This window comes from Cygnus olor, chromosome 2 (assembly GCF_009769625.2).
Source record: "Cygnus olor isolate bCygOlo1 chromosome 2, bCygOlo1.pri.v2, whole genome shotgun sequence".
Lineage (NCBI taxonomy): Eukaryota > Metazoa > Chordata > Aves > Anseriformes > Anatidae > Cygnus > Cygnus olor.
The window spans coordinates 89039032-89055861 of NC_049170.1; the positions used below are offsets into that span (position 1 = coordinate 89039032).

Below are 16830 nucleotides of genomic sequence, written 5' to 3' on the forward strand. Positions count from 1 at the left end.
ATTTCTTCTTCCTCATTCTAGGGACCATTTGGGGTAATTTTTCTATGTTTGATAATATGCTCTACTTGTGTTCTTCAGTGGTCCATGACTCCAGTGCTTGCAGAGCAGTTTCAGTGGTCTGTAAATAACAATGTCAACAACATATTTTCTGCACTGCAAGGTTACAATTTAACGTATACATAGATATATATATATAGAGAGAGAGACATACATACATACATACAGGAAGAGGGTTTTTTTGTTTGGTTGTTTTTGTTTTTATTTTTTCAAAGAATTTTCTTGTACAGCATAGTATTCTTGCCATGTTAGAAAGAAAGATCATTTATGGAGGAGTTATAAAGAATCAATTTCCAGTAATGAAGAGGTGTGTATAACTAGGAGAAAAGCAGGAGGGCAGATCAGTAGTCTCATCAAACATAGTCACTGATGAAAGAGCTGGACTTTTATAAAACAGGGTGGAAAAACATGAAGGGGAAGACATGGAACACAGGTACTTTTCATTGACGAAAGAGATGGAGTAAATGTTTTCTTCATGTCACTAGGGACAGAATAAAACATAACAAGGCTTATTTGAAAAAAAAAAATGGAGTTATAAATATATATGTAGTTTTCCTAATAAAGGTTGGAAAGCATTGGAATCAATTTCCTAGAAATGTAAAATGTCATTCCTGGGTGGGTCAGAATAGGCTGGACAACCACAATTAGACACAGTGCATGACAAACTTCCTTGGAGATAATAGCTGGACTTGGCAATCTTTTGGATCCTTTCTATTATTTATTTTTTCTCTCCATAATTCCTCAGGCAAGCAGCTGTGAAGACAAAAAGTTAGGATTAGAATGGTCAGCTACAACAAAATTAAGAATAATTCTGGCCCAATAAATAAATAAATGGAAGTTTGTGAGAACCTGCAACACAGTTCAGGCACCATAGGTTTCAGGACATAAAAGAGGTAATTTGATGGTGCCTACATTTGCATTTCATTGTAAGAGATTATATTATTTGCTCATTTCCAAAGATATATCAGTCTCAGTGAGGGAGCATTCCCGCTGTATCCAGAACCAAGCAGGGTTTAAGTGATGACAAAAAAAGGTACTATACTCTTTGAGATTCTTTACTGCAGCTTTGCAGAATGATTGTGTATTGCATTTATGTGGCAAGGATTTGGTAACGGGGGCTGCTGGGGTGGCCTCTGTGAGCTGAGCCCAGCAGCTGCCCCATGTCAGATCAGAGCCAGCTCCAGATGGCTCCAAAAGGGACCCACCACTGGCCAGAGCCGAGCCAATAAATTATGTTTTTTGCGCCTCTGTGAGTGCATATCTAAGAAAGGGGGGAAAAAAAGAAAAACAAACAAACAAACAAACAAAAAAACACTGCTGTGCAACAGCAGCTGGGAGAGAGGAGTGAGAAGCAGCTCTGCAGACCCCAAGGTCAGTGCAGAAGGAGGGCAGGAGGTGTTCCAGGCTCTGGAGCAGAAGTTCCCCTGCGGCCTGTGGAGAGGCCCCTGGTAGATCAGGCTGTCTCCTTGCAGCCCATGGGTCCCACGGCAGAGCAGATCCCACTGCAGCCCATGGAGGAACCCCTGGTGGAGCAGGTGGATGTGGCCTGAAGGAGGCTGCGGCCCATGGAGAGCCCCCGCAGGAGCAGGCCCCTGGCTGGAGCTGCAGCCCGTGGAGAGGAGCCCACACAGGAGCAGGGGATCTGGGGGAATCATATCACAAAATCATACTATGTACTGGGTTGGAAGGAGCCTCAAAGATCATCTAGTTCCAACCCATGTGGACCCATGTTGGAGCAGTGTGCTCCTTAAGGATGGACCCCATGTTACAGACCTATGTTGGAGCAGTTCTTGAAGAGCTGCTGCCTGTGGGAAGCCCCCACAGGATCAGTTTGGGAAGGACGACATCCTATGGGAGGGACCCCACGTGGAGCAGGGGCAGGCAGTGACTTTGAAGGAGCAGCAGAGATGAAGTGTCATGGACTAACTGCAGCCCTCATTCCCTGTTCCCCTGTGCTACTCGGTGGGAGGACCTGTAAGAGGGTGGATGGGGGAAGGTGCTTTTACTTTGCTTTTAGTTTCTTACTGTTCTAGTCTGCTAGTTATAGGAAATAAATTATATTAATCTCCCTTAATCTCCTTATGGTCAGTCTGTTTTGCCCAGGACGGTAATTGGTGGGTGATCTCCCTGTCCTTATCTCAGCTCTTGAGCTCTTTTCATCGTATTTTCTCCCCCTTTTCCTTTGAGAAGGAGGAATGAGAGAGCGGTTGTGGTGGGGCTCAGCTGTCCAGGAGGGTAAAACCACGACAGACGGTAAACCCAGATCTTATTTTACTTATTTTACATCATTAGTTCTAGCAACAGGACTGATTCCAATGGCACCCTGTAAGCAGATTCTGTGATTTTAAGCATGCGTAAAGTCTTCTCTGAAATAAAATTCACAGTACTTTACAAGCAAATATTTTTTTATTGTGACAATGAATCACTGCAAATGTTATGTTGCTCTTCATGAATCATACACTGTCTTCTATAAACAAGTATGAAATGGATATTCATTGGATATATACCTAAAGGGCCTGTGCTCTTGTTGAATTCTTGAAATTATATTCACTAGAATTATATTTTTCAGTGAATTATGAAATTCAAAACACAAGTTACAAATGCATACAAGTAATATTTTTTAAAGCAAATTAATACCAACAAAGCTACCATAAATAAGTACACACATGATCATCTCCTTATGCCTGATCAGAACAAATATCTTCTCTACACTCTGAAAAAATAACTCTGAGGAAAATGTAAGACTAAGAAAATTAAAGTATATTGTATTACTTATTAATGCTATGTTTCCTGGGCATTTGTTTTCTTTTTATTGAATGGTTACAATATCAAATCTGTATTAAACATACAAATTCAAGAGCACTATTAATATTTAAAACTTCTCCTTAAAAAGAAAAATATATATATATATATACACATATATATATATTTCTTTCTTAATTAAGGAAAAGGTGGGTTGAAGTTCAGTGGCTAGAAATGCTTACCCCAGGCAGAGAATGGGTAGTTAGCTGCTGACAATGTTTGTTGGAGCACTTAGTTTATTACTTCAGGGTTTGAATGTGATCCCCTGCTTCGTGGCAAGCCCAGGTGTGTTAATGCATACTGCAGTGATGTTAAAAGGCTTGAAACAGTGATGGTGTCAAACTAGCTGTGTCACCACATTCAGAGCATTAAAATGCAGTTACAGGTTGAAAAAAATGATTATGAAAAATACCATATTCTTACCCAACTGATCTAATTCCCATATGCACTTGATGTGCTTACTTGACTGACTAAAACAAATGTTTTGTAATGTTAGCACTACAAAATGAAGACAGCTCTCTAGGATTGCCCAGGATTTAATTCTGGCTCATATACCACAAGCAAACCCCTCAGATGAATTCCAGCTGTGGAACAGTTATTACTGATGATGATGTAACAGAGAGAAAGAACAGGTTCTTAGCAGAATTCGCAAGGTAGGCAGGTAAAAAAATCATCAGGTGCATGCACACACACACACGCACAAATCAGGCAGTCACTACAAGCCAACAGAGAATATTTATCCTAATTATTTTCGTCTTGAATGTTGATGTCAAAAGTGATCTGTCTGTCAGTCAATGAAAAAAGATAGAGGTCTTTCTCTGAGAAATGGGGAATGTGTGTGCTTCGTTGTCCTGGTTTCAGTTAGGATAGAGTTAATTTTCCTTCTAGTAGCTGGTAGGATGCTATGTTTTGGATTAGGATGAGAAGAGTGCTGATAACATGCTGATGTTTAAATTGTTGCAGAGCAGTGCTTACACCAAGCCAAGGACTTTTCAGCTTTTTGCTCTGTCCTGGCAGTGGGCAGGCTGGGGGTGCAGCAGGAGCTGGGAGGGGACAGACCCAGGACAGCTGACTCAAACTGGCCAAAGGGGTATTCCATACCATCTGACGTCATGCTGAACAATATATAGGCGTGGCTAGCCGGGGTGGAGGGGGGGGCCGGCTGCTCGGGGATAGGCTGGGCGTCGGTCAACGGGTGGTGAGCAATTGCATTGTGCATCACTTGTTTCGTACACATTATTATTAGTAGTACTATTACCATTATTATTATTATTATTGTTATTATTATTTTCCTGTCTTAATAAACTGTCTTTATCTCAACTCACAGGCTTCACTTTCCCGTTTCTCTCCCCCATCCCAGAGAGGGAGGGGGGAGGGTGAGTGAACGGCTGTGTGGTGTTTAGCTGCCGACTGGGTTAAACCACAACATTCGTATATGTGAAACTTCAAATTAGGAATTTAAAACAGCCTAAAATTAATGTTCTGAATTTGCACCAAAATGCTAATCCCCATCACTTCAGCACAGTATTTTTCTGAAGTAGCTGTACCTTTATGAAATTATATGGGTGAAGTTTTGTAAGTATACCTTCTTAATTAAAGGACTTATGCTTTTGCGTTGTGCTTAATAACTTTAGTTTCAGAATCTTTTTTTTTTTTTCTTAAAGTCGGTAGCACAGGTTATTTAATTAATTATCTACCTACCTATCTTCCTGTAATCTGCAATTCTTTCTGAACATTTGTATCAAGCAAAAACACATTGCCATAATATAGACACATATTGGAGCCAGAACCATCTACTACTGTTCTTTGATTCTTGCTGCATGGTTCATACAAGAGCCAACTATAGGGAAGTAAAGGATAAGGATGTTGTGTATGCAATCTGTAACTATTTCTGAGACTGCTCACACTCAGTATGGGTGCAATACAAGTCTCCATACATATTTCTGTAGGTTCTCCAAATCTAATGCCTCAAAGTACTTCACACTTGCTTGTCTTTTTTGAACTGAGAGTCTGTACCTTACAGGTCTGTGCCTTAAGAGAGCCTTGATGCACCTCATTATCAGAAACCATGGCAATTCATTATAGTAACAAACTCAAGATACATGTATATAGTCTGCTTTAAAATTCACCTTGTAGAATCACAGAATCATAGAGTGATGTGGTTGTTTTACTCAGGTGGGCAGCTGAGCTCTACCACAACTGCTATCTCACTCCCCCTCCTCAAAGGGAAAGGGGGAGAAAATGTGATGCAAAGGGCTCAGGGCTTGAGATAAGGACAGGGAGACACCTCATTATATATATAATTCTAAATATAATCCATCCAGTATAAATCCTAAATATAATCCATCCTTGAATGGAGCAAGGTGCGGTTCATGTGTAACTATGTGACCAAGTAGTAAAAACCCAGGGCTGAATTAATTGAATCATAGAATTATTAAGGTTGGAAAAGACCTCCAAGATCATCTGGTCCAACCATCACCCTACTACCAATGTCACTGACTAAACCATGTCTCTATGCACCAAGTCCAACCTTTCCCTAAACACCCACAGGGACAGTGACTCCTCCACCTCTTCCCTGGGCAATCCATTCCAATGCCTGACTCTTCTTTCTGAGAAGAATTGTCTCCTAACTTCCAACCTAAAACTCCCCTGGCGCAACTTGAGGCCATTCCCTCTAGTCCTATCACTAGTTATCTGTGAGATGAGGCTGACCCCCAGCTCTGCACAACTTCCTTTCAGGTAGTTGTAGAGCGCAATAAGGCCTCCCCTGAGCCTCCTCTTCTCCAGACTAAACAACCCCAGTTTCCTCAGCCATTCCTCATAGGACCTGTGTTCCAGGACCTTCACCAGCTTCACAGCCCTTCTCTGGACACGTTCCAGGGCCTCAATGTCCTTCTTGTACTGGGGTCCCAAAATTGAATACAGTACTCGAGGTGTGGCCTCACTGGAACAGAATACAAGGGGACGATTTATCCAAAATATTCTACAGTCTTGTTTAAGACATTTTCCTCACAAGATGGGGCTGCGTGTTTGAAACCCTTGGGTTCAGAAGATAAATTATCTTGAATTTTGCACATTAAAGAATGAGAGATATTGTACTAATCAAGGCATTGATTGTTGTGTGAAGCCCAAAAGAGTGAATATTTCTGGCAAGCTTTGAATGCTTAGGCCCTGCTGGCATCCCAGCTCATGTCCATTGTTCTCATTATGGGTGAGAGATTTTCCGACATATACTGTATACAGGAATAATGCTTAAATAATTATTCTTACAACTCCTAACTAACATGAATACAAGTTGTTTGTGTATATCCATGGAGCGTTATATTTAGAAGCACATGTCACAAAGCTCCAGTGATGTTGCTCAGTACATCTGCATGCCCCCTAGAAAGAACTATGCCTACCTTTTCCCCATATATATACATACACATGTACGTGCAAAAACAATGCAGTCATTTTTATATTAAAGAAAGAGTGATTTTTTTTCTCTGAAAGAAATTCAGAATCTTTAAAAACACAACAACAGCAAAAATCTTCTCTGGAGGCATGCCAGATGCCTTTTCTCCATATGGTGAAATGTTGAGCATTTCATTTTAAATTCTTTACCAAAGTCCGCGGAGTTTGCTACAACATCAAAACTCAAATGGCTTAGACAGCTAGTGAAAAATTATCCAGCTCATATGGTTAGTAAGGTTCTACTGCATAACCTTGGAACAATGAAATCTTACAAGTTGATCAGACTAGTAACAATACACCAAAACATACTGGCAGATAGCAGCTAAATGAACCAGAATTCAATGAAATTATAAATAACTGACTGTTATTGTATAGTCATAAAGAGGAGGAGCAACTATAAATCACCCCTCAAAGCTTTCTTTTTAAATTTCAGACACTGTTCTGTCCATTATAATCATCCTAACTTATAAGCAATAAAATGTTTAGTGGGACGATTTAGGGAAGCAGAATATATGAGAGAAATTAAGCAGCTAATGGGGAATTGCTCAAGTTATAATTTACTAAATATTGTTGCAGATTCCTTGTGTTGGGTTGCAATAAAAGGAAGATCTTATATTAATTTATACTGATTAATCAGCTCTTGGATAATAACTAAGGTTTTATGCAACATGAACCCACTATTTTAAGCTGGATGCCTGAGATTCGACACTCAAAATCTAACAGTACCTGCTACTGTAGCCTGAAAGTAGGCAGTCACACTTGAATATTGGCCTGTTGATCTGCTCTTGTGGTTCAATAATTAATGCCATTTGTTACTTCATTCTGATCAGTCCTTGTTTTTCTGAGAAATTTGCTAAAAATGAAAAGGATGAAAAATTAAAACTGGGCTGCATGAAGATTGTTATAAATACTGCTCAAGAGTACAGAGGAGTAAAGTAGGTAGTTATTTATCTGAGTGGCACATATTTACTTGAGGACGCTGGACACTTTTTATAATAATGCATACCACCTCAAGCTAGGAAAGTGTGACTAAAGGCAGGACTGCAAATGTTGCTGTGTAAGCCTTTTCTTCCTTTATTCAGTCCTTTATTTGTAGTGAAAAAGGGAGTAGAGAAGAAATTATAAAATTCTTGGTGTGCTACATTTGATGTTTTGGGTTTGCTTCTACTGTTTATCTTTAAAGAGGCTTTATGTGGTTGTTGCTCTAAGAATAAATAAAAAATAAATAAAAGTAAAAATATCAAATAAAAAATCTAATAATTCACATGTTTTCAAAGATGTTTTTGTTTTATTTTGTTTTGTTTTGCTTTGTGAAAAGCCTTGGCAGATTTTTATAACTAGCTATGAATAAACAGCTTGAGAGAAAGTCACATGTGCACACCAGATTCAAAGAGAATCCAAACCCCAAGACATACTTAATAGCTGATAGATTAACTTTGCTTTTTGAGGGAATCCACTTTCCTGTTCATTATCCTTCCACAGTATGGAAGAGAAAGAACCCTGAAGAAAATATTTTAAAAATAATGCTAATGACTATTATCTCTGTGTATTTTTAATAATAAAATTTTACAAGATAAAAACTGGAGTAACTCCATTAAATCTAACGGGGCTATGTGTTTGATTTACAGCCTTTTCAAATTGTTCACATTGTTGCTGTGATATGTGGCACTTCCAGGAAGAGCAGTGCTGCACCAGGAAAGCTCGATAAAGCCCCAGCGTTACAACGTCACCTTCAGAGGAACTGGGCACATAAAGTAATGACTGCGTGTTTCAGTAAGTGGTTGCAGTTTTAGCCAGTGACCACTTAGAAGTTTAACTTAGGATCAATATATCAAATTTCATTTGTGAATTCCTGAACTTTTTAGAGTTAAAAATTAACTTAAAAATGGATAATGGATTTCTAATTATATGCAGTGCTCCCAATGAAACAGAAAATTAATGTCAGAATAAGAGTCAAAGCTGAACTCCTCCAAATGCACATCTGATGGGATTTAACCAGCAGGTTGAACTGTAGCTTTTAGTTAAAAGTTATAAAGCCAGATTTTGACATCCAAATAGCTCAATGAGTGGAAGAATGTCATACGGTGCATTTGTGTTTCTCCATACAGTTTGGACATTTCAGATCAAAGTATGAAAATATCACCTAGGGCAGTGACTGGCCCTTTATTCTATTTGTTGGCAGTTCTCTTTAACTAATTTAGTCTAGCTCTACTCTTTTTGGAATAGAGTTGGAACGTAATGGTGCTGAGAAAGCACCCATAACCAGTGGATGGTGCCAATACGTGCTTTGGAACAGTGACAGACAGAGAAATCTACATGATTTTAGAAAAATACCCAGTAGGCATGATATGAAAGTCATCCTGCTCTCTGCATCAGCACTCTCCCCTGGGCTGCTGAGGGAAAGTGCAGTTCTTCAAGCATAACTTTTTACTTTTCCAGGCAAAGGACAGAGCTATCTTCTCACATTTCTAAGTGCAGGAAGTGTTGATATTGTTGGGCAAAAGAAGGCCTTTTAACCTCCTTACCACTCTTTGAGGTACCTTCAATAATCAGACCAGTGTGTTTAGAAGGAAAGTCCTTCTTTCTTTACTCTGTACTTTCCTATACTGTTACAATTTACTAAATGCTCCCCAGGGGTCGACTTTATGTAGCAGATGTGTGCATTATGCAGTAACTACCATCACAGCACTTATACCAGCACTAGAAAGAATTACACCTGTAACATTCTCTTTGATTTTACACAGTGTTCTCTGCATTGCCTCCAACTTTACAGTATAAAGAACTAGAATGACTCACTGCCCTACTTCAGATTCAAGAGAAGGCAGATTTTCCCTTGCTGTTATAAATAAATAAATAAATAAATAAATGCTTTTACGCATCTTCTGTTCCAGCTGTAAAGATGTGGCAAGCAATGTAAATTAAGTATTCTTGGCAGGTAACTTCTTCCTAATATTTATGGGTCAGGTTGTCAGACATGAACAGCAGGGTCAGCCAACTCCTTTTCTACAGTAAGTGACATACTTTTCTACTTGTAAAGATCTAAGTGATTTTGTGCTCTGGTCACCTTACCCCTGTGTTTTTCTGTTTAATCTAAGAGAGACAAAAAGAAGGATCCCTTGATCTTAGCATTAAAAGAATCACTTTGCCAAAAATCTCCTCTGTTGCTAAAACTCAGTATCACAGATTTAAGGAGCGAATCAATAGACTTCTCAGAAAACAATATTTTCCATCAGGATTTATTCTAATTTTTCATAGATTCATATATCCATATTCCATCCTATGATTTGTCATCTCATTAAATGATTATGTGAGTATAGATGAAAGTTAATTTAATTCTCTTGAACTGTTACTTGTAGAAGAATGAGGGGAACTACGGAAACCTTATGGGGATATTGGCTGTCTAAGCACAGACATCCAGTGTCTAGAATATCCTGATTTATCTTTATCTACACTCTAAATAGGTGTAGGCTTATGTTAAGATCTGTAGTGCATTTGCCAATCCTATGCAAACACCTAAGATACTCTAGGGAATCTAATAATATCAGTAGACACCTTTAGCATAGGCAGTTAAATTATTCCCCTACTTCTGAGCACTGTGAAAGATTCAACTAGAATCAGCAAATCATAGCTTAGAGATGTTACTTTCATAACTCCTGTACCAAAAGTGCAGCAATAGGGATGAAGTTCAAGTATCTTCTGGTTCATCTCCTAAAATACAGTTTGCATAATAAGAGAAAAAAACACTGCTACTTAAGCTATGTCCTGGTATTGGAGAATTACGATGGACAGAAAATATTTTCACACTTCCAAATGCTGTATTAACTAAACAACTAAACCATCTTGTTGTCTTCTGCAGTATCAGATGAAGAGGATGAGAGGAAGCAGTTTCAATAGTTATTCTACCACACCACTGGGATCTAGGCTGGTTACAGCACTAGCAGTCGTTTCTGACCTGTTTCCAGTCAAGGATTTTGGCTGTTGTAGCATTTGTAGGTTGGTACAACCCCTAGTCTACCCTTGCAGCTCAGGAAATAGGAGTGAAACCTGCTTTGCTCAAGAATCACACTGTCTTTGGAGTCATTTTTTTATCTGTTTAAAAGAGCTAACCACAGAAATTCAGAGCTCTCCATGAACTTCATTTAGACTTTGAAAACTGAAAACCATTTAATTAGTCAACTCACCTATATGTAATACATATTCTGAATGAGATGGAAAGAGCTGCTCAAGGCTGATGTTAGATTATACCTCTACCTTTTTACGCCTTGTCTTTAACTGGTATGTACTGCAGTTTTCAGAATAATTGTGACATTTTATTTGTGTAATGCACAGAAAAATATAATTTTTTCAACAGAGGGACTGATCCAGTTTCTATTCAGATCAATGGAAATTCTAACATTCTTATGAAATTGTATCAAGCCCTTAATAAGTAAAAATTTATTTTATTTAAATAAAATATAGAATGGTACTATGGCACAGGAGGAGCTAAAAAATAGTCCTTTACTTTGAAATGCCTGTGTGCAGGTTCTCTCCATTTCCAACAGACACATTAGCTTCACATTTTAATTTTGTACTTAATGCCAAAATGTGATAAAAAAAAAAATGTTTCTCATTATGCTGAGCTGTACTTGCACAATTATTCATCAGGCTTCACTTAATTATATGCCCCACCATGTGTTACTTTTCAGCATCCTAAGTGGTACCACCTTACTGCTAGGAATATTAAACAATGAAAGGCAACACTCTTTTGTTTGGTTACACAGCATGCTATGTCTGAATTCAGTCTCTTCTCACAGGTCCCCTCTCCCAGCTTCTGAATTATATCCTTTACAAGTGCTTCAAAGAAGGGCACTTATAGCCATGCTTGCTCTGCAATGTTAGGGTTGCTGTGTGGCTTTTAGTGTTTCCTGTATCCAAGAACTGTCCCCGTTAGTCAGAATGAAATAATAATGATTAGGAAAAAAAAAAAAAAGATGAAAGATGAAAGAGAAGATTGAAAATAACAAAAAAAAAAAAAAAAAAGGAAAAGAAAGAAAAAAAAGAAAAAGAAACTACAGAGATTCTGAAGTTTTATTTTAGGTCATTTTATTTTTCTTACCATGCCAAGATCACACACCAACAATTGAGATGAGGACAGAAGCATTGGAAAAGCTATTTATCCACAAACGGTATTTCTTAGATACCTAACACTGTATAACCTGAAAAAAACTGGGATGCTTAAGAATCGGTGAAGAAAAACAGGCAGTGACTAAAAAGAAACTGAAGATTTTGCTCCAATCCAATTGGATGAGAGTTCTGATCATGTTTTGTATGTCTCATCATACACACACACACAAAAAGGAAAAAAAAGAAGGGGGGGGGGGGGATGGGGGGGGGGGGGGACCCTGATCTCTTATGTGTCAAACACTGAGATAGACTAAACAACACGGAAATTATATTTTTATATAAACAGGTTTTTTTCCCTTCCCTTCCCTTCCCTTCCCTTCCCTTCCCTTCCCTTCCCTTCCCTTCCCTTCCCTTCCCTTCCCTTCCCTTCCCTTCCCTTCCCTTCCCTCCCTTCCCTTCCCTTCCCTTCCCTTCCCTTCCCTTCCCTTCCCTTCCCTTCCCTTCCCTTCCCTTCCCTTCCTTTCCCTTCCCTAAACTTCCCTAAACTTCCCTTCCCTTCCCTAAACTTCCCTTCCCTAAACTTCCCTAAACTTCCCTAAACTTCCCTAAACTTCCCTTCCCTTCCCTAAACTCCCTAAACTTCCCTAAACTTCCCTAAACTTCCCTTCCCTTCCTAAACTTCCCTTCCCTAAACTTCCCTTCCCTTCCCTAAACGTCCCTAAACTTCCCTAAACTTCCCTAAACTTCCCTTCCCTTCCCTAAACTTCCCTTCCCTAAACTTCCCTTCCCTAAACTTCCCTTCCCTTCCCTAAACTTCCCTAAACTTCCCTAAACTTCCCTAAACTTCCCTTAACTTCCTTCCCTAAACTTCCCTTCCCTGTCCCTTCCCTTCCCTCCTTCCCTTCCCTTCCCTTCCCTTCCCTTCCCTTCCCTTCCCTTCCCTCCCTTCCCTTCCCTTCCCTTCCCTTCCCTTCCCTTCCCTTCCCTTCCCTTCCCTTCCCTTCCCTTCCCTTCCCTAAACTTCCCTTCCCTAAACTTCCCTAACTTCCCTAAACTTCCCTAAACTTCCCTAAACTCCCTAAACTTCCCTTCCCCAAACTTCCCTAAACTTCCCTAAACTTCCCTAAACTTCCCTTCCCCAAACTTCCCTAAACTTCCCTAAACTTCCCGAAACTTCCCTAACTTCCCTTCCCTTCCCTAAACTTCCCTTCCCTAAACGTCCCTTCCCTTCCCTAACTTCCCTAAACTTCCCTAAACTTCCCTAAACTTCCCTTCCCTTTCCTAAACTTCCCTTCCCTAAACTTCCCTTCCCTAAACTTTCCCTTCCCTTCCCTTCCCTTCCCTTCCCTAAACTTCCCTAAACTTCCCTAACTTCCCTAAACTTCCCTAAACTTCCCTTCCCTAAACTTCCCTTCCCTAACTTCCCTTCCCTTCCCTTCCCTTCCCTTCCCTCCCTTCCCTTCCCTTCCCTTCCCTTCCCTTCCCTTCCCTTCCCTTCCCTTCCCTTCCCTTCCCTTCCCTTCCCTTCCCTTCCCTTCCCTTCCCTTCCCTTCCCTTCCCTTCCCTTCCCTTCCCTTCCCTCCCTTCCCTTCCCTTCCCTTCCCTCCCTTCCCTGCCCTTCCCTTTCCTGCCCTGCCCTGCCCTCACCTTGCCCTCACCTTGCCCTCACCTTGCCCTCACCTTGCCCTTGCCCTCTATTCCTCTGAGAATTATTTTAAAAGTCTGATCTGAGAAGCACATTAGCAATGTCCAAGTCAGTGAAACAGATGGTTTTTTTACATGGTTAACACTATTCTTTACTACCCAGAGAAGCTGTGAACGCTAGGCTACTGATAAAAAAGTCGGGTTGTGTCATAGGGATATATTAGGAGTGTACCTGAGACAGGAAGCTATTTTAATGTTTTAACCAAATAAAAGTTCACTTTGTTTTATTTTATTTTACGGCTTATTTTGTATAACAATATTCCAAATTATATTCTTAAAACAAAACCCCTTTAAAAAATAATAGAAAAAAAAAAGCAACATAAACGTTGTTTTTTTTTTTTTTTTTTAACACATTAAGTTTTACTGATAAATAATCTTGTAAAACAAAGCAATCTATCAATCGTTTCCAATCAACAAATCCTAACATTTAATCACAGATATATTCACACTTCAACATGGATCCACTTCTGTCTTTAAGCTTCTAATTAGTAATTGTGTTGTCAGAATGCAGAGTCATGAATCAAGGCTCTTCCTGTGCAGAAGACGATGGATTCTTGTACTTAACCAATCAAAAGTTTATTTACTTTTTAAAGAACACGTCTTTCATGTCTTTTAAAAGTAGAATCAAGTAATCAAAATGCAGGCTTTTTACCATTTTAAATCTCATTTTGAATGCTATACGAAGTGAATAATTGACAAATAATTACTGAAAAAGGCACTTCCCTCTAGGTTGTGGACTTCCACAGACATTACCTGATACAATGGATTTATTACTGTAAGTGCTATGGGTCAAAATTTGTCACCCTTATTCACATTTTTTTCAAATGATGTATTTTCCTTCCCAGAATGAAGATGAATGCAGAAATGGTGGAACCTATTCTTACTGATTCACTGAATAGGAAAGAAAATAAAATGTAAAGGCTGGAGAAGCTGAGAAAAAAAATCTGATAGTTTCTCAGGTGAATATGTCGAAGTTTAGTTTCTTTTTAACAAAGCTCATATGGAAACTGAGCTCTGATGGACTTCTGCCTGCTAGCTGGGTTTCCAACCAAAACTTTCCCAGTTTGCAATCATTTTTGAAGCCTTCAGTCCCATTTGACTTCTTGATCCTGCATCGTGAAGATAGCTTGACAGTCATCAAGACTACTGGAAAGCTAGTGTTTTATATGTGGGTGAATGTGGAAAAATAATGCCCAGAGTCAAAGGCTGAGAGTTTAACTTTTTCTATCCCAAGAAAATAGTTCCTTTCACAAGCTGAAACTGCTGTGGTAGCTGTTTCACTGAGCTACATAAAAATCTGAACTGTATAAAAAGAGACACCTTTACTTAAAATGATGAAACTGGATTTATTTACTAAATATTAATAATAATAATCATGTTTATTATCATCAATAATATTAATATTTTGGTGTATAGATAGCTGAAGCTGTCACAGTGTTTTCAACATCTCCTCTATAAAGTTTTCCAATGTGTTGAAAGGACATTATAGTATACATTTTGTATTGTCATTGGCTTACCTCAAAAGGATGTAAAATATCCATTGCTGACAAAATCTGCCTGCTGTATTTTGAAATTCTTGTATGTGCTGTCATCATCAGCACCATGAAAGATTAGTTTTATGAAATCGGAGGGCTCTCCATTTTCAAGCTAGGTGTACTTTACTGCACGGTTTTGTGAATGACGCTTTTCTTTGTTTGCTTGTTGTTTTTAATATGAAATAGCATAAAGGCATTTGGGAAGTAGCTGAAAGGAATTGAATTCTTCAAATTAAAACTTTTCTAAATATTTCAATGCTTTTCTGGATGAATAATTGCAAATATTATCCAGTGATCTTGTCCTGACCATAGACAGACAATGATGTTACCTTTCATAATGTGGCTCTTCTGCAAGCTGAACAGACTCTCCCAGTTTCCCAGCATTATAGGAAAAGATACAAGCAAAACTCCCTATCTTCAGCTGTTTCCTACCATCTCCTTTCTGAACAACTGTCCACAAGAGGGCAAGACATAGTATGGATTAAAAACACAGCCCCAAAAAATCTATAAAAGACACCTGTTTCATAATTTGATTTCGACATGGACTGGGATTTTTATGAACTGCAACTGTTATCATTTGTAGAAATTCCTATGTCTACGACAGTTAAATTTTGTACAAATTATGTGCACCCATAAGGCTTAACTGACAGGCAATTAGAAATGACAAGCTAACAAAAATGGCCACAAAGTAGTGTAGTTCATAAAGACTTATTTGAAAAAGTAGATTTTGTTTTAAACACAAAGAAACAGATAGTGCCTCTCAAACAGTCACACAAATCACAGAAGTGCTATCACACAATAGCAGTAAGAGTATTTTGAAGTGCTAAGTAAGAAACTTGTCTTGCAAGAAAAGTTTTTCTTCTTCTTTTTTTTTTTTTTTTCCCTAAGACCACCCTGTACCACGATTCATTGTAAAAATTCAACCTAAAAATAACAAAACATTCCTTATGCTTTTTTTTTTCCATTATTTCAATATGCTGTTGTATCCAATATGCCTGTGACAGCTAATGTAAGGAAAAAAGAAAAGAAACTAAATAGGAGTAAAAAAATAATATCTCCAGTAAATATTCCTGTATTACTCCATTAAGAAAATGAATAAGGTTCTTTTGTTAAACTTTTTCTTCATCAAACTGACTGGTCTTAAGAAATCTGATCTGGTGACCAGTCACTAGCGGGGTTCTCCAGGGATCCATTTTAGGACCTGTTCTTTTCTATGTTTTCATAAATGATCTGGATGTAGGACTCCAATGCATGCTAAGTTTGCAGATGATACTAAATTAAGGAGGATCTGTTGACTCCCTTGTGGGTGGAAAAAACACTTTCTCTTTGTGAAGAGTGATCTTGACAAATTGGAAGACCGGACAAAGACATACTACATAAAATTTAATAAGGGCAAGTGCCAGATTCTGCACCTGGAACAGGACAATCCTGAATACACACTGGGGACAAGTGGTTGGAAAGCAGCCCTGTGGAAAGGGATCTGGGGGTTTTGGTTGATGGCAAGCTGAATACAAGTCAACTGTGTGACCTGACAGCCAAAAGGGTTGCACGACGCACAGCATTGCTAGCCAGATGAGGGAAATCATTGTTCTGCTCTGCTTTGTGCTGGTGCAGCTTCACTTTGAGTACTATGTGCTGTTTTGGGTGAATGAGTCCAAAGAAGGGTAACAAAAATAGTGAGAGCTGTACAGGGGTAGATGTATGAGGAGTGGCTGAAGTTACTTAGTTTGTTCAGCCTAGAGAAGAGAAAACTGAGGGGAGGCCTCATGGCAGCCTACAGCTTCCTCACAAGGAGAGTGGCGGGGTAGGCACTGATCTCTGCTCTCTGGTGACCAGTGATAGGACACAAGGGAATGTCATGAAACTGCACCAGGACAGCTTCAGACTGGACATAAGAAAAAGGTCCTTTACTGAGAGGGTGGTTGGGCACTGGAACAGGCTCCCCAGGGAATTGGTCACAACATCAAGCCTGCTGGAGTTCAAGAAGTGTTTGGACAACACTCTCAGACATATCGTTAGTTTTTTGTGTAGCCAGGAGTTGGTCTCGATGATCCTTATGGGTCCCTTCCAACTCAGGACATTCTATAATTCTATGAATCAAGTAGATTTTGGGACTACCTCCACAATAAATAAATAAATAAATAAATAATTCTTTCATTCTTTTCTATACATAGAG

At 39.0% G+C, this 16830-nt stretch overlaps 1 long non-coding RNA gene across 1 annotated transcript in view; it reads right to left on the reverse strand.

The window, feature by feature from the left end:
• LOC121065866 overlaps positions 1 to 16830 on the reverse strand; it is a 27112-nt gene continuing 10282 nt past the window's right edge. The window contains exon 5 of the long non-coding RNA XR_005817364.1: positions 1 to 810. This is a non-coding gene — a long non-coding RNA (uncharacterized LOC121065866). The remainder of the gene's footprint in view (positions 811 to 16830) is intronic.